Source organism: Salvelinus alpinus, chromosome 4 (assembly GCF_045679555.1).
Source record: "Salvelinus alpinus chromosome 4, SLU_Salpinus.1, whole genome shotgun sequence".
Lineage (NCBI taxonomy): Eukaryota > Metazoa > Chordata > Actinopteri > Salmoniformes > Salmonidae > Salvelinus > Salvelinus alpinus.
In genome coordinates, this window is record NC_092089.1 from 64119443 (window position 1) to 64132181 (window position 12739).

The 12739-nt window shown below is 39.6% G+C and overlaps 1 pseudogene; it reads right to left on the minus strand.

The window, feature by feature from the left end:
• Window positions 1–264: 264 nt before the first annotated feature.
• Window positions 265–9932, minus strand: LOC139572627 (sodium-dependent phosphate transport protein 2A-like; annotated as a pseudogene).
• Window positions 9933–12739: the final 2807 nt, after the last annotated feature.

A 12739-nucleotide genomic window follows, 5' to 3' on the forward strand; every position in this document is an offset into this window, starting at 1 on the left:
GATAAAATCAGAATGTATGACTCTGTATGAGTTAATTGATTGTGTTTGTATATATTTCAGGTATACAGTACATCAATGTTCTTTCTGTGAATAGATGCAACATTTCATAAACACCCCTCTCTATTCGTTATTATTCTGTCTATGATATTGATAATCAATCATTACAGAAAATCTTTGAAAATCTTGGTATTTTAGCCCATATTTATTGTTACTCGTGCATGGAATGGAGTAGGTAGATGTGTTTCCTAGCCAGAAGTCCCTCACCTATACAGTAAGTGGTGTGAGGGCAGAGGGGAAAAGAGAGCTGCTCTGGACAATGAAGGTCATCCCTGCTCCCACGAACATGGCCAGGTAGCCCGTAGGCCAAATTGCACGGCAAGTCTACAGGGAGAAGGGTTAGAACAAGATCGTGATTAGGTGTCTTTCTGTCTGTCTGTCTTGTCTGTCTGAAAATCTTGCCAGTGGAGTTCATATTTAGTATCAAGATTTTGCAATCTATCTCCGGCAGGCACCCAACCTGTGTTGATGACCTTCTAGATGACATTTGCCTCTTGACCTTGATCAGCTTGAACAGGAGTACCAAGCAGGAGCAGGGTCAGGGAGCAGGCCAGGAGGACCAGCCCCACCACCAGGTCTGACAGCTGCGCATTAGCAAACAGATGCCTTCCTGGTGGGAACCAGACACAATGTTCTCGCTATACAGTTATTATTCTGCAATTAAACTGAACTCTAAATAACCCGAATCTAAAAGACAATCGAAATATCTGCAAAATAAATAACAATGAAAATAAAAACGTAAATATATTTGAGTTATTAGTGTAATGTCCCAAAAAATGTATTAAAAACCTTTTCTCAATATAGGGGGTGCTGTTTCAACGTTAGCATTTATCGTCTCCAAATTAAACTGCCTCATACTCAATTCTTGCTCGTACAATATGCATATTATTATTACTATTGAATAGAAAACAATATCTAGTTTCTAAAACCGTTTGAATTATGTCTGTGGGTGAACCAGAACTCTTTCTACAGCGAAACTCATGACAGGACATGCGAAGCTCTGAAAAATAGTCTCTGATCTCGGATCAGTTTTAAGCTCTGTGTATGCCCTATGGATCGAAATGAACTGCACCCGCCTTCCCCTGGATGTCAGTAACCAATGAGAAGTGGGATGGTGTCTCTAGGTGCTTCTCAGAGTTTATAAAAGGGAATGGAGTGAGATGACCCATCTTTTTGACGCTCGCCAGGGCGCAAGGGAGGACATCAGAATCGCATGCTCAAAAGCTCTCGTTATTGATCAAAGTTCTATCCGTCTGTCATTTAGTTCGATATAGGTGTTAGAAACATCATAACGAAGTTATTTGAAACCGATTTATATCAGTTTATGCGAGTATATTGCTATTTTTCTGAATTTCCTTAGTATTGCGTTTGACGATTTGGGCATGTGTGTGCCGAGTAGCTATCGTTAGCTGCTAGTTCTGAGGTTGAGGAGGTCGTTTTACAACAAAGCAACGATACTTTTGGACAAAGGACACATTGCCCAAGATACTGATGGAAGCTCGTCCAAAAGTAAGAGTTATTTATGATTTTATTACGTATTTATGTGGAAAATTTTAAACGCAGTTGTCGGCCATTTTTTGCGGCACTAGTCTGGCTGTAACTCACAATGTATGTCTTGTAACGTTAATTTTAAAAATCTAAATCAGCGGTTGCATTAATAACCAATGCATCTTTCATTAGCTGTCCAACCTGTATTTTTTTAGTCAATCTAATCGATAAATAATCGTAATCTTAGGTGCCTTTCCAAAATGGCGCCGGCCCGAATGCATGCCATGTTTTGACAGATTACATAGCATAACCAAGATTTGTGATGCTAAATATGCACATTTTCGAACAAACTCTATATGCATTGTGTAATATGATGTTACAGGACTGTCATCTGAAGAATTCTGAGAAGGTTAGTGAAAAAATTAATATATTTTGGTGGCGATAACGTTATCGCCCCCTTTGCCTTGATTTCATGCTGATTTCATGCTGGGGTGATGTTAGCTCATGTGGTATGCTAATATAACGATATATTGTGTTTTCGCTGTAAAACACTTAGAAAATCTGAAATATTGTCTGGATTCACAAGATCTGTGTCTTTCGATTGCTGTAGGCTGTGTATTTTTCTGAAATGTTTTAGGATGAGTAGTTTGGTAATTGACGTCGGTCTCTGTAATTATTCTGGCTGCTTCCAACGCTATTTCAGATTGCAGCTGCAATGTACAACTGTGATTTATACCTGAAAAATGCAAATTTCTCTAAAAGAAAATATCCTATACCATAAATATGTTATCAGACTGTCATCTTATGAAGTTGTTTCTTGGTTAGTGGCTATATATATCTTTATTTAGTCGAATTAGTGATAGCTACTGATGCAGGAAAAAAATGGTGGAGAAAAAAAGTTGTGTCTTTTGCTATCGTGGTTAGCTAATAGATTTACATATTGTGTCTTCCCTGTAAAACACTTAGAAAATCTGAAATATTGTCTGGATTCACAAGATCTGTGTCTTTCGATTGCTGTAGGCTGTGTATTTTTCAGAAGTGTTTTAGGATGAGTATTTTGGTAATGAACGTCGGTCTCTGTAATTATTCCGGCTGCTTCCAACGCTATTTCAGATTGCAGCTGCAATGTACAACTGTGATTTATACCTGAAAAATGCACATTTTTCTAAAAAAACATATCCTATACCATAAATATGTTATCAGACTGTCATCTTATGAAGTTGTTTCTTGGTTAGTGGCTATATATATCTTTATTTAGTCGAATTAGTGATAGCTACTGATGCAGGAAAAAAATGGTGGAGAAAAAAAGTTGTGTCTTTTGCTATCGTGGTTAGCTAATAGATTTACATATTGTGTCTTCCCTGTAAAACATTTAAAAAATCAGAAATGATGGCTGGATTCACAAGATCTGTATCTTTCATCTGGTGTCTTGGACTTGTGATTTAATGATATTTAGATGCTTGTATTTACTTGTGACGCTATGCTAGGCTATGCTAGTCAGCTTTTTTACTGTGGGGGGTGCTCCCGGATCCGGGATGAGTACCAACTAAAAGTGAACTTAGGTATAGGCGTTCCGTCAACGGGACAGTTGTAAATCATGTGTCACAATCACAGATTTTAGAGAAACAACAAATGTCGGTACATATAAGTGTCTTATATCGGCTGAAAACTTACATTCTTGTTAATATAACTGCATATAATATAACAGCTATTACCGTGAAAAAATGCCATGCTATTGTTTGAGGAGAGCTCCTAACAACAAAACACTTTTTTCACCGCGATATGTTTGATAAATTCACCTCTGAAGGTGAAATGTGTACTTACAATCTGAAACCTTGCTCTGATTTATTATCCAACGGGTCCCAGAGATAACATGAAGTGTCGTTTTGTTAGATAAAATCCTTTTTCATATCCTTAAAAGGTCCATATAGCATGCACAATCGATTTTGTATTTAAACTCGTTCAATTTGCAGAGAAAGGAATCTGTGAAAATGTAACCCTAAACGTTGTTTCAACCAGTCAAATCATGTTTGTATTTATTCCTCAGAGATCCTAAAACATAACCAGACTTCACTATATCATTAGGGGTGTAGTATATTCTATACGACACCACATTTGGTCAGAGAGCGACTCCTTCATGGCACGCTGATGACGCGGGCGGTCTTCACTTGATCGATTCTAACTTTGTCAAATAAGCACCAATCGGGGTCAAACAAAGCTAGCTAGATAGCCAAAGAGCTGGGCTTTACGGGCGTATCTGGAAAGCCTGTATATGTTGCAAAATGTAGCTGCTAATCTTTTGCGACAGCATGCCTTTTCCTTTTGGACAAAAAATATACGAATTTAAGAGTTATTGAAGTTATGAAAACTGGTTGTTTAGCAAATGTTGAACTTGTAATATGGCTACTAATACTGGAAAAGCTAAATCAAAGTCCAAGTATACAGATTTGACGATATTCTTGCAGAAAACTGTAATCTGAATGCACGATTTGCCCAAATGTACCTGGGTGACTTCACACTAAATGTTATATAGTTTGCTCATACTTCAAGTTATCCCTCTGAAACTTTGCACATACACTGCTGCCATCTTGTGGACACCATTGGAATTACAACCAGTGATGGCTAGAAGTGGGACCTTTCTGTTGCATTTCAAAGATGGTGGTAGAAAAAGTTTTTTTTTTCTTTGTATTTTCTTCTACCAGATCTATTGTGTTATATTCTCCTACATTCAATTCACATTTCCACAATCTTCAAAGTGTTTCCTTTCAAATGGTACCATTGTTGAGACCATGACGTGGTTAGACAGATGGTTTGGGGGTGACAATGATGACAGCGATGACAATGGGGAGGCGACAGTGTTGAGACAGTGATGGTGTTGACAGAGGTCAGTACCGTAACTAGATTGGTGTGGCACCAGTGCTTCACCAGGCTCCTGTTCCTCATGCTCTCATCTCCCATGGCGATGCCGGTGATCACATGCTATCCAACTGACGGAGAGAGGGGAGAGAATGGATGTTTATGACAGGTATTCATTAGGTATTTGTATTGACTGGTTTAATGCTTAATACCGGTATGATGAGTTTGGCTTAGGGGCAACCTCTCCACTCTGTATGTTGAAGCTGGTGACCACGATGTGGGCCAAGTGGGTCATCAGCCCTGTAGCCACCTCCATCGGCAGCAGCACCAGCACAGACAGCCAGTTGAAACAGTAGTGTATGGTAGCCCCAGCAAACACCCTGAACACAGAGACATAGCCTAGTTATTTGTTGTATGTTTGATCTCTTTTAATCCATCTAATCCCTTGTTATGGGTACTTGTACTGATTCCTTTTGATGAGCTACCCTTTTAGTTCATTTTAATGTTGGAATGTGTAATCTATCCTTATACTGTATATTCCTTGTTATGCATTGTACTTATGTGACTGAGTTATGTGTGTAATGAAAGTGTTCATTTCGCCCTAAATAGACAATAAAGTGTTTTAAACTTTGAGCTCTGAGCATAAAGGTAATTGTCATGTGTAGTGCTTAATGTGGAAAGGTTAGTGATATGGGTTCAATGACTTGAGAAAATGTCATTGCTGCTGTTTATAGGCTTATATATGATTAGATGATGTTATACATTAAGTATGACAGCATATAGACTAAATAGCAGAGTAGTATTCCTCTCCGCTTCTCCTTCCTCTCCACTCTCCTCCGCTATCCCCTCCTTCCCTCCATCCCCTCTCCTCTGCTCTCCCCTTCCCTCGTACAGTTTGAACTCATTCCTCTCCCCCGCCTGCATCATGGCTACAATGGTGTTGGTGACTGACATCCTGATGTTGGACCTCATGATGATAGGAACAGTAGACCTCACCTCCAGCACTGTGAGAAAGGAAACACATGCTTGCTCACACACACACACACACACACACACACACACACACACACACACTATAATGACTTACTGCTCAAAGTTCCATGATTATGGTAATTCATGGGCTTCAATATTATCAAACCTGACATTATTCAGTGGTTTCATACTTTTAATGCAGAAAAATTGATGGCAATTTGCAAGTGAGTGGAGGCATCTCAGGTTTTTAACTGAAGAGCTGGTTTTATTGTTGCTGGGCCCTCCCAAGATAATGACAAACTGATTCATATGTAGATGACCCTTTGAACATTTAGGCACACCACACACACACACACTCTCACACACACACACACATACATACACACTCACAGCTCCCACAGACTGCTTGCTAAAGTTCCCTCTGTGCAACCTCTGTGACTTTTAGGAAGATTTTAACCAAGTTAACCCCAACATTTCTAAAAAAAATCACCAATCATTGTAAACTCCTAGTTATTATGTTGGTTTTCTATTTATTTAATATGATTAGTGATTCATTTTAAGGTTAAAAAAAACCTGTCCCTCATTTTAAGGTCAACTCTGTTACATGAACTGAACTCTCGTATGAGGGTGTAGGTGAATGGAAAAATGCGGAGTCAGGCGCAGAACACAGATATGAGTGAATGTCTGAAAGTTTACTCAAAATTAAGATAATGTTCCGACAAGGAAACAATACAAAAATAATCCAGAGCACAAGAACACGAACCCACATGACAAACAATAACGCACAAAACAAAGAGGGAAGCCAGAGGGTTAAATAAGGAACATAATTAATGGAATGGAAACAAGGTGTGTATGATCAAGACAAAACAAAACGAAAATGAAACACGGATCGGTGGTGACTAGAAAGTCGGTGACGTCGACCGCCAAACACCGCCCGAACAAGGAGAGGTACCAACTTCGGCCGAAGTCGTGACATCTCGTTTAAATATCGTGAAAATATTCCTTCAAAAAATATTCTAAAGAAACATTGAACATATTGTAGACAAATTATAGTGTAAAAGCAGGTGAGCTGGTTCTACTCATTTTGTCAATTTCTGGTGTTATTTTGGTGGAACACTGAGCGGGTTGAGCATAACACGTCAACCCTGTTACCAATAGATATACAGGCTGGAAATGTTTGAAAAGTACACATTTTTGTGAAGCTTACATTCAATTTCCCCTCCCTGTGGCACACATCAAGCTGACATTCCCCCTCTCACAAGTGGATTCACGATTTAAGAGGAAATCGTCAACCCTGTTAAGGTCAACCTTGTTACTTTACTTGGCACTTAGGCCTACTATTGTCATTTTTTTATTTAACCTATTGAGATGGGAAATCATGCTTGAGATGTTGAACATGTGCTCTTCATGACCGAGTGTTACAATTTGGCGAAACAAACGTTTTTTTTCTACCAAGTTACACTACTCAAAAGGCACCCAATTGGTAGAATGACCCAGTAATTGCCCATAATTCCCCTCTCGTGTCCTCTTTGAGATTGGCTGCTGAGACAGAGACAGTCCTGGCATACTGATATGCCATGCCCACTGGTCACATACACACAGTGAATGAGAGGTGTCTGTGGATAACCCCTATTAGCAGCAGACAGTTCATACGCCTGAGACTCCCTGTTATAAAGGGGTGTTGGAGGGCAAGTAGGAGTCACCCTTTCCTCTGCTCTAAAAAAAAACATCCCAGTGCCCCAGGGCAGTGATTGGGGACATTGCCCTGTGTAGGGTGCCGTCTTTCAGATGGGATGTTAAACAGGTGTCCTGACTCTCTGTGGTCACTAAAGATTTTAAAATATGTGTTATTATTTATTTAACCTTTATTTAAATAGGCAAGAACAAATTCGTATTTACAATGATGGCCTACCCCAAGGCACTTATCGTAAGAATAGGGATGTTAACCCTGGTGTCCAGGCTAAATTCCCAATCTGGCCCTCATACCATCACGGTCACCTAATTATCCCCAGCTTACAATTGGCTCATTCATCCCCCGTCCTCTCCCCTGTAACTATTCCCCAGGTGATTGCTGTAAATGCGAATGTGAACTCAGTCAACCTGGTAAAATAAATAAAATAATAATAACTAATCACTGACAATGAGAGAGGAGAATAGGTCAACCACTTTGTTTCAAATTCAAAAGCATATTGTTGTCGCTTGTCCCTTTTGATGCTATTCAGTCAATTGTTCAGATTTACAAGCCATGTTTTCACTCTCATTCAGACACCGAGAAGAAGAGAACCCCTCACACACACAATGATAGAGGTGGATGTGGAGGAGCTCTGGACTGGTACTGTGACCAGTGTCTGCACCACCAGCCCGGCTAATGGGTTAGGCAGCACCACATTGTCCTTGAAGATGTCCCCCGCTATCTTACCTTCAGTAACACACATACAGGACATATTACCCCAGGTCAATAGACAGTTTCCACCTAGTTCAGAGTACTTACAGCATTTGACTTAAGGTACCCTATCCAAAAAGTCATGAATCAGTTTGTCATTACCTTGGGAATATCAGGGAATATCAGGTTCTATCTGTGCAAAGCATAGTTAGGAGATATTGAGCATCAACGTTTTCACATCCCAGATCTCAGAACTGTTTTGTAGTGAATTCATATTTCATAACCAATCGCCTTAAAAGGTACCTAAAGTGAAGAGTATTAAAATCCTGAGACATTTGTATGTCCGTTTTCTTTTAGAGGGGGTGCAATCACAGATACAGTTGACCCTTATGGCTCTGAAATGTCAATCTGGGTTCAACCATAAGGTACTATCTGACACTTCTGAATTATACATTTTTAAGAAAACCTTAGCTTTTTCAATACTGGTCCTCATTATAAAGTCCGGGTAGATAACTTCACCATTCCCTTTTTGCATAAAAATATCTACAACACAAGATTCCGACTTAACTAACTGAATTTGTTAAATGAAAATTGTTTTGATTAAATGTACACATTTATTGTGGTGTTGAAATTGTAGTTTTGATATTGTAAACTGTAGTTTGTATTTATTTTTTATTGGAATGTTCGTAGATAGACAGAACACATCAGACAAACTACTGTTACCACTGAAGAATGATGTGACAACATCATTTAGTTTAAGATTTCTGACAGTGTTTGTTTTTCTTGCATGTCATTATTGCTGGCTAGACTAGCCTACACCATACTTGGAAGGAAATGGCAAAGATGTGTTCTGATTGGTCCATCTGTATTTGTTCAGGCTTGTCATTGGATTGCAGATTAAAATGGGTTTATGCCAGCTTTTCCCAAATTCGGTCCTAGGGACTCCAAGGGGTGCACGTTTCAGTTTTTGCCCAAACACTACACAGCTGACTGAAATTATCAAAGCTTGATGATTCGTTTATTATTTTAATCAGCTGTGTAGTGGTAGGGCAAAAAGCTAAATGTGCACCCCTTGGTCCCTAGGACCGAGTTGGGTAAACGCTGGTTTATGCCGATTGAGCTTTGAAAAGAAAATCGCTTCAAATGCACTTTAAAATCTAACTTCGCAGACATATGAAGAATCATGTAAAGATCAATTACAGTATATGTAACTAACTTATTTTTGACAAATTTCAGATAGAACCTTATAGCCCTAAGGTCTCGTTGTTCTAATAGTATATATCAGTTTAGTTATGTCTAGTTTATACTATGTTTATATTATGTGTAGTATTATACAACAGCATTAGTCATAGTCATATACTGTAGTCAACAGGTTTCAACAGGTTTCGCACTGGTTTCCTCCTCATAGTTATCAAAATGGGCGAGTCAGTTTATCTGACTAGACACGTCCAGAGAGGACAGACAGTGTAACCCATCCACTAGTTATGGTGGGACAGAGAATCAGTCATTACCTAATTAATAACTCATTAATAACCCCCTGTAGGGACAGCTGAGTGTAATCTACTCACCGCCAGCCAGCTGGAACACTGAACTCAGTGTGTCTAAAGAACAGACGAGGAGGAGGAGGAGGAGGAGAGGGATCTTGGAGAAGTTGATGAAGAGTTCTCTCATTCTGCTAGGAATAAGCTCTATGTCCGGTTCTATAGTGGTGGCTGATCAAAACAAGCAGAGAGTAACACTACAGAGTCAGAGAACGAAAGAAAAAGAAAGAAAAAGATTGAAAGAACACATTATTACAATTATTACAAAATTTGACGTAGTTAATAAACTATTTCATTTTCACCAGTTAAGGAACTATGTAGGGCATCAGAAGGCTCTCCCCCCACATTCAATCTACTACATGTTCCCTTGTATGAGAGTACTACATGTTCTCTTGTAGGACCTAAATATAGTATCATCGCATGCAGGGGGAAAATGTATCATATAATTCTGTACCTTCCTCTTTGGGGGGGCTCTTCCCCTCCCTGGGTTTGGGGGAGGAGGTAGGAGAGGGAGTGTTGTCCTTCTGGTGCCCCTCGCTGCTGCTGTTGAGGTCCAGAGCGGGCCAAACGAATGACTACCTGTCCTCCTTCCGGAGGTATTTGGGATGCAGGGAGGGGGGAGTGTCATGGGTCATAAAGAACCGAAATGGTCCACACGCTATAATACCATTTGAGTTCTACGTTAATTGCGAGGTGCATATGCCAATTTTACTCTCTAGCTTCAAGATAAAAAAAATGAACACCAACTTTAATTCCAGACATTAAACTGCAGTACAGGCCACCTATCAGACAGTCATGAAACATGGACAAACACTGGCCTTACATAACTCTATCTGCTTTCACTGTGTGCATCCTTTCACCAGCTAGCAAGAGAGACAGACGCGATGGCGGCCAATTAAATGTGAACAAAGGCAGGCTGTATTTTATTAATTGACAGCTGTCCTTGATGTAAGGGGTCAAAAGTCCTCTGCTCCCTGGCAGCCCTGGAGATACACTTGTTTTGTAGACATCATACCTGTCAGTCAGATGAAGATAACATCAATGTCCTCAGAAATATCACTGTCCTCAGTTTCCCCCTCTAAACTCCATTAGGAAAAAAGTTCCTGTACTAATGGTTGTCAAACAGTCAGTCGCCTTTCTTCAAAGGTGTCTCGTTCTCTCTGTAGGTGAATGCTTTTTTCATGTCTAAGCTGATGCTTTAGAGGGTTTTCAGACTGGGGACACCTGCGAAGGCCACTAATGCATTCTTAAAAGCCTAGTAATTGTTTTAGTGATGGTAGCGCTCTGATGTTCTGTGTCGTCTTTCTGGTTGGAATGTGCAAAATCGAGCTGTTATCTGAGTGTGGTAATTTGTACCAACAGAGCTGAAAGTAAGAGTAGGCTAATACTGCATATAGATCTACAGATATAACTGAGTGTAACTCTGAAATACTTCATGTGTTTATGTGTGTTGTGTGTCTGTCTTCCGGTTGATGTCTTTTCAGAGAGATCGGTCAAAATTGTATGATGGGTTGATTGCTTATCAGGTGGGATAATTCCCGTGTCCAGTCATTACAGAGATATTTCGGAATATGAACGAATCCGGGTGTGATGTCCTTTTTTTTTCTAGAAGAGTGCAAAGCAATGTTTATTTAGGTTGGGGGTGAGTTTCAGTTTTCCCATGGATAAAAAGACAGTCTTCTTTGGTTTCACTGAGAACATGTATGCAAGCCTCCTGTGTGTAAAGACACACAGATTTGATCTCTTCGATATTACTCTAAAGACCCGTGCAAACACCTAAGTCTTGTTTTCGACTTATTTATACTGCACATAGCATATTCTTGGGTTGCACCTTGACATCCCTGATCTACGTGACTCAATAAATGTATGCTGGAACATTGGATTGCCAGCATTTGTATCTAGCGTCTTAATAATTACCTTAATTAACCGTGCAAGATAGACACGTGTTCATTATAGTCATACTGAGTCGTTGATGCAGTGATTCGCTATGTTGCTAGATCCTCCAGAGGCTCACAGGGCCTGTTGCATTTTTTTTCACATGATAATGGAGTCAGATTGATGAATTGAGTTTTTCATTATTTAACACAATTCTTCCTGAACTGTATGTGTACCTCTATGATAAATATATATATAGGTTTTCTTGAAGCACAGAAAAAGCCCTTGAGCCAAATATTAATCATCAGTCATTAAAGCAACTGTCACCAACTTCATGTTGGATGACATGTTAATGTAGCCTTGTTTATTAATGGATACATTGCGTCATCATTTCAAAGCTGTGCCAAGCATGTCATGTTGGATGAAGGTTAGATAGCTTCAAAATGCAGGGGTTACATGCATGGTCAGTAATCTGATGACCATTGTCCTCAGTATATAGACTTACTTTAGGGTTTATCATCATATGATACTATCATATCACCACATCATTCTTACCTTATTTTGTCCCTTAGCTTAATTGTTCCTTTGATGAAGTGTATACAAAGAATATACTCTATATAAGGAAAACTTGATACCAGACATATTATATAACAACTGACTGAGTTTAAAGTTTGAAAAGGGACACCACATTTCTTATTGATTAACAGCTCACGTCATTTGGGCTCACACGTTGATAAAAGAACAACATTTGAGAACATTAATATCACATAAACGTAAACACAGAAACACATGAACTGACATATTCAGGAGAGTAGTTTCTATTAAATTGACCCATCTAAGTTTCTATCATGGTTAGGCTGAGGTGTTTGTATTTGATTAATAACTCATGTTATTTGCTTCTTAAAAGCAGCAGGGGAAATATGACATCTAGTGGTTAGAAACCTGGAATAGTACAGTATTCTCCAGTACTGCCTGTCCTCAGTGTAATTCAAGGTGATGTTTTCTCCACATGATGAATACAGGAGGCACAATGCCCATCATGTATTTCTCACAAACAGTATTGTTGACCAGAGAAGACTGTGCTTTAATCAGAAATGGAATAGGTAGGCCTACTGAAGATGCTCTGAACACACAGTGGCACACACAAACAGAGAATGAGTGAGTGAGGTGAGTGAGGTGAGTGAGTGAGTGAGTGAGTGAGTTGAGTTGAGTTGAGTTGAGTTGAGTTGAGTTGAGTTGAGTTGAGTTGAGTTGAGTTGAGTTGAGTTGAGTTGAGTTGAGTTGAGTTGAGTTGAGTTGAGTGAGTGAGTGAGTGAGTGAGTGAGTGAGTGAGTGAGTGAGTGAGTGAGTGAGTGAGTGAGTGAGTGAGTGAGTGAGTGAGTGAGTGAGTGAGTGAGTGAGTGAGTGAGTGAGTGAGTGAGTGAGTGAGTGAGTGAGTGAGTGAGTGAGTGAACACTCAGGACTTTCCGTAAATCTCCTTGGGTAAAAGCCTTGAGACAGAGAGTAGTCGAAAGTTAATTATTGCTCTTTGCACAGGACTTTCGTATCAGCAGTATCTTCACCCAGA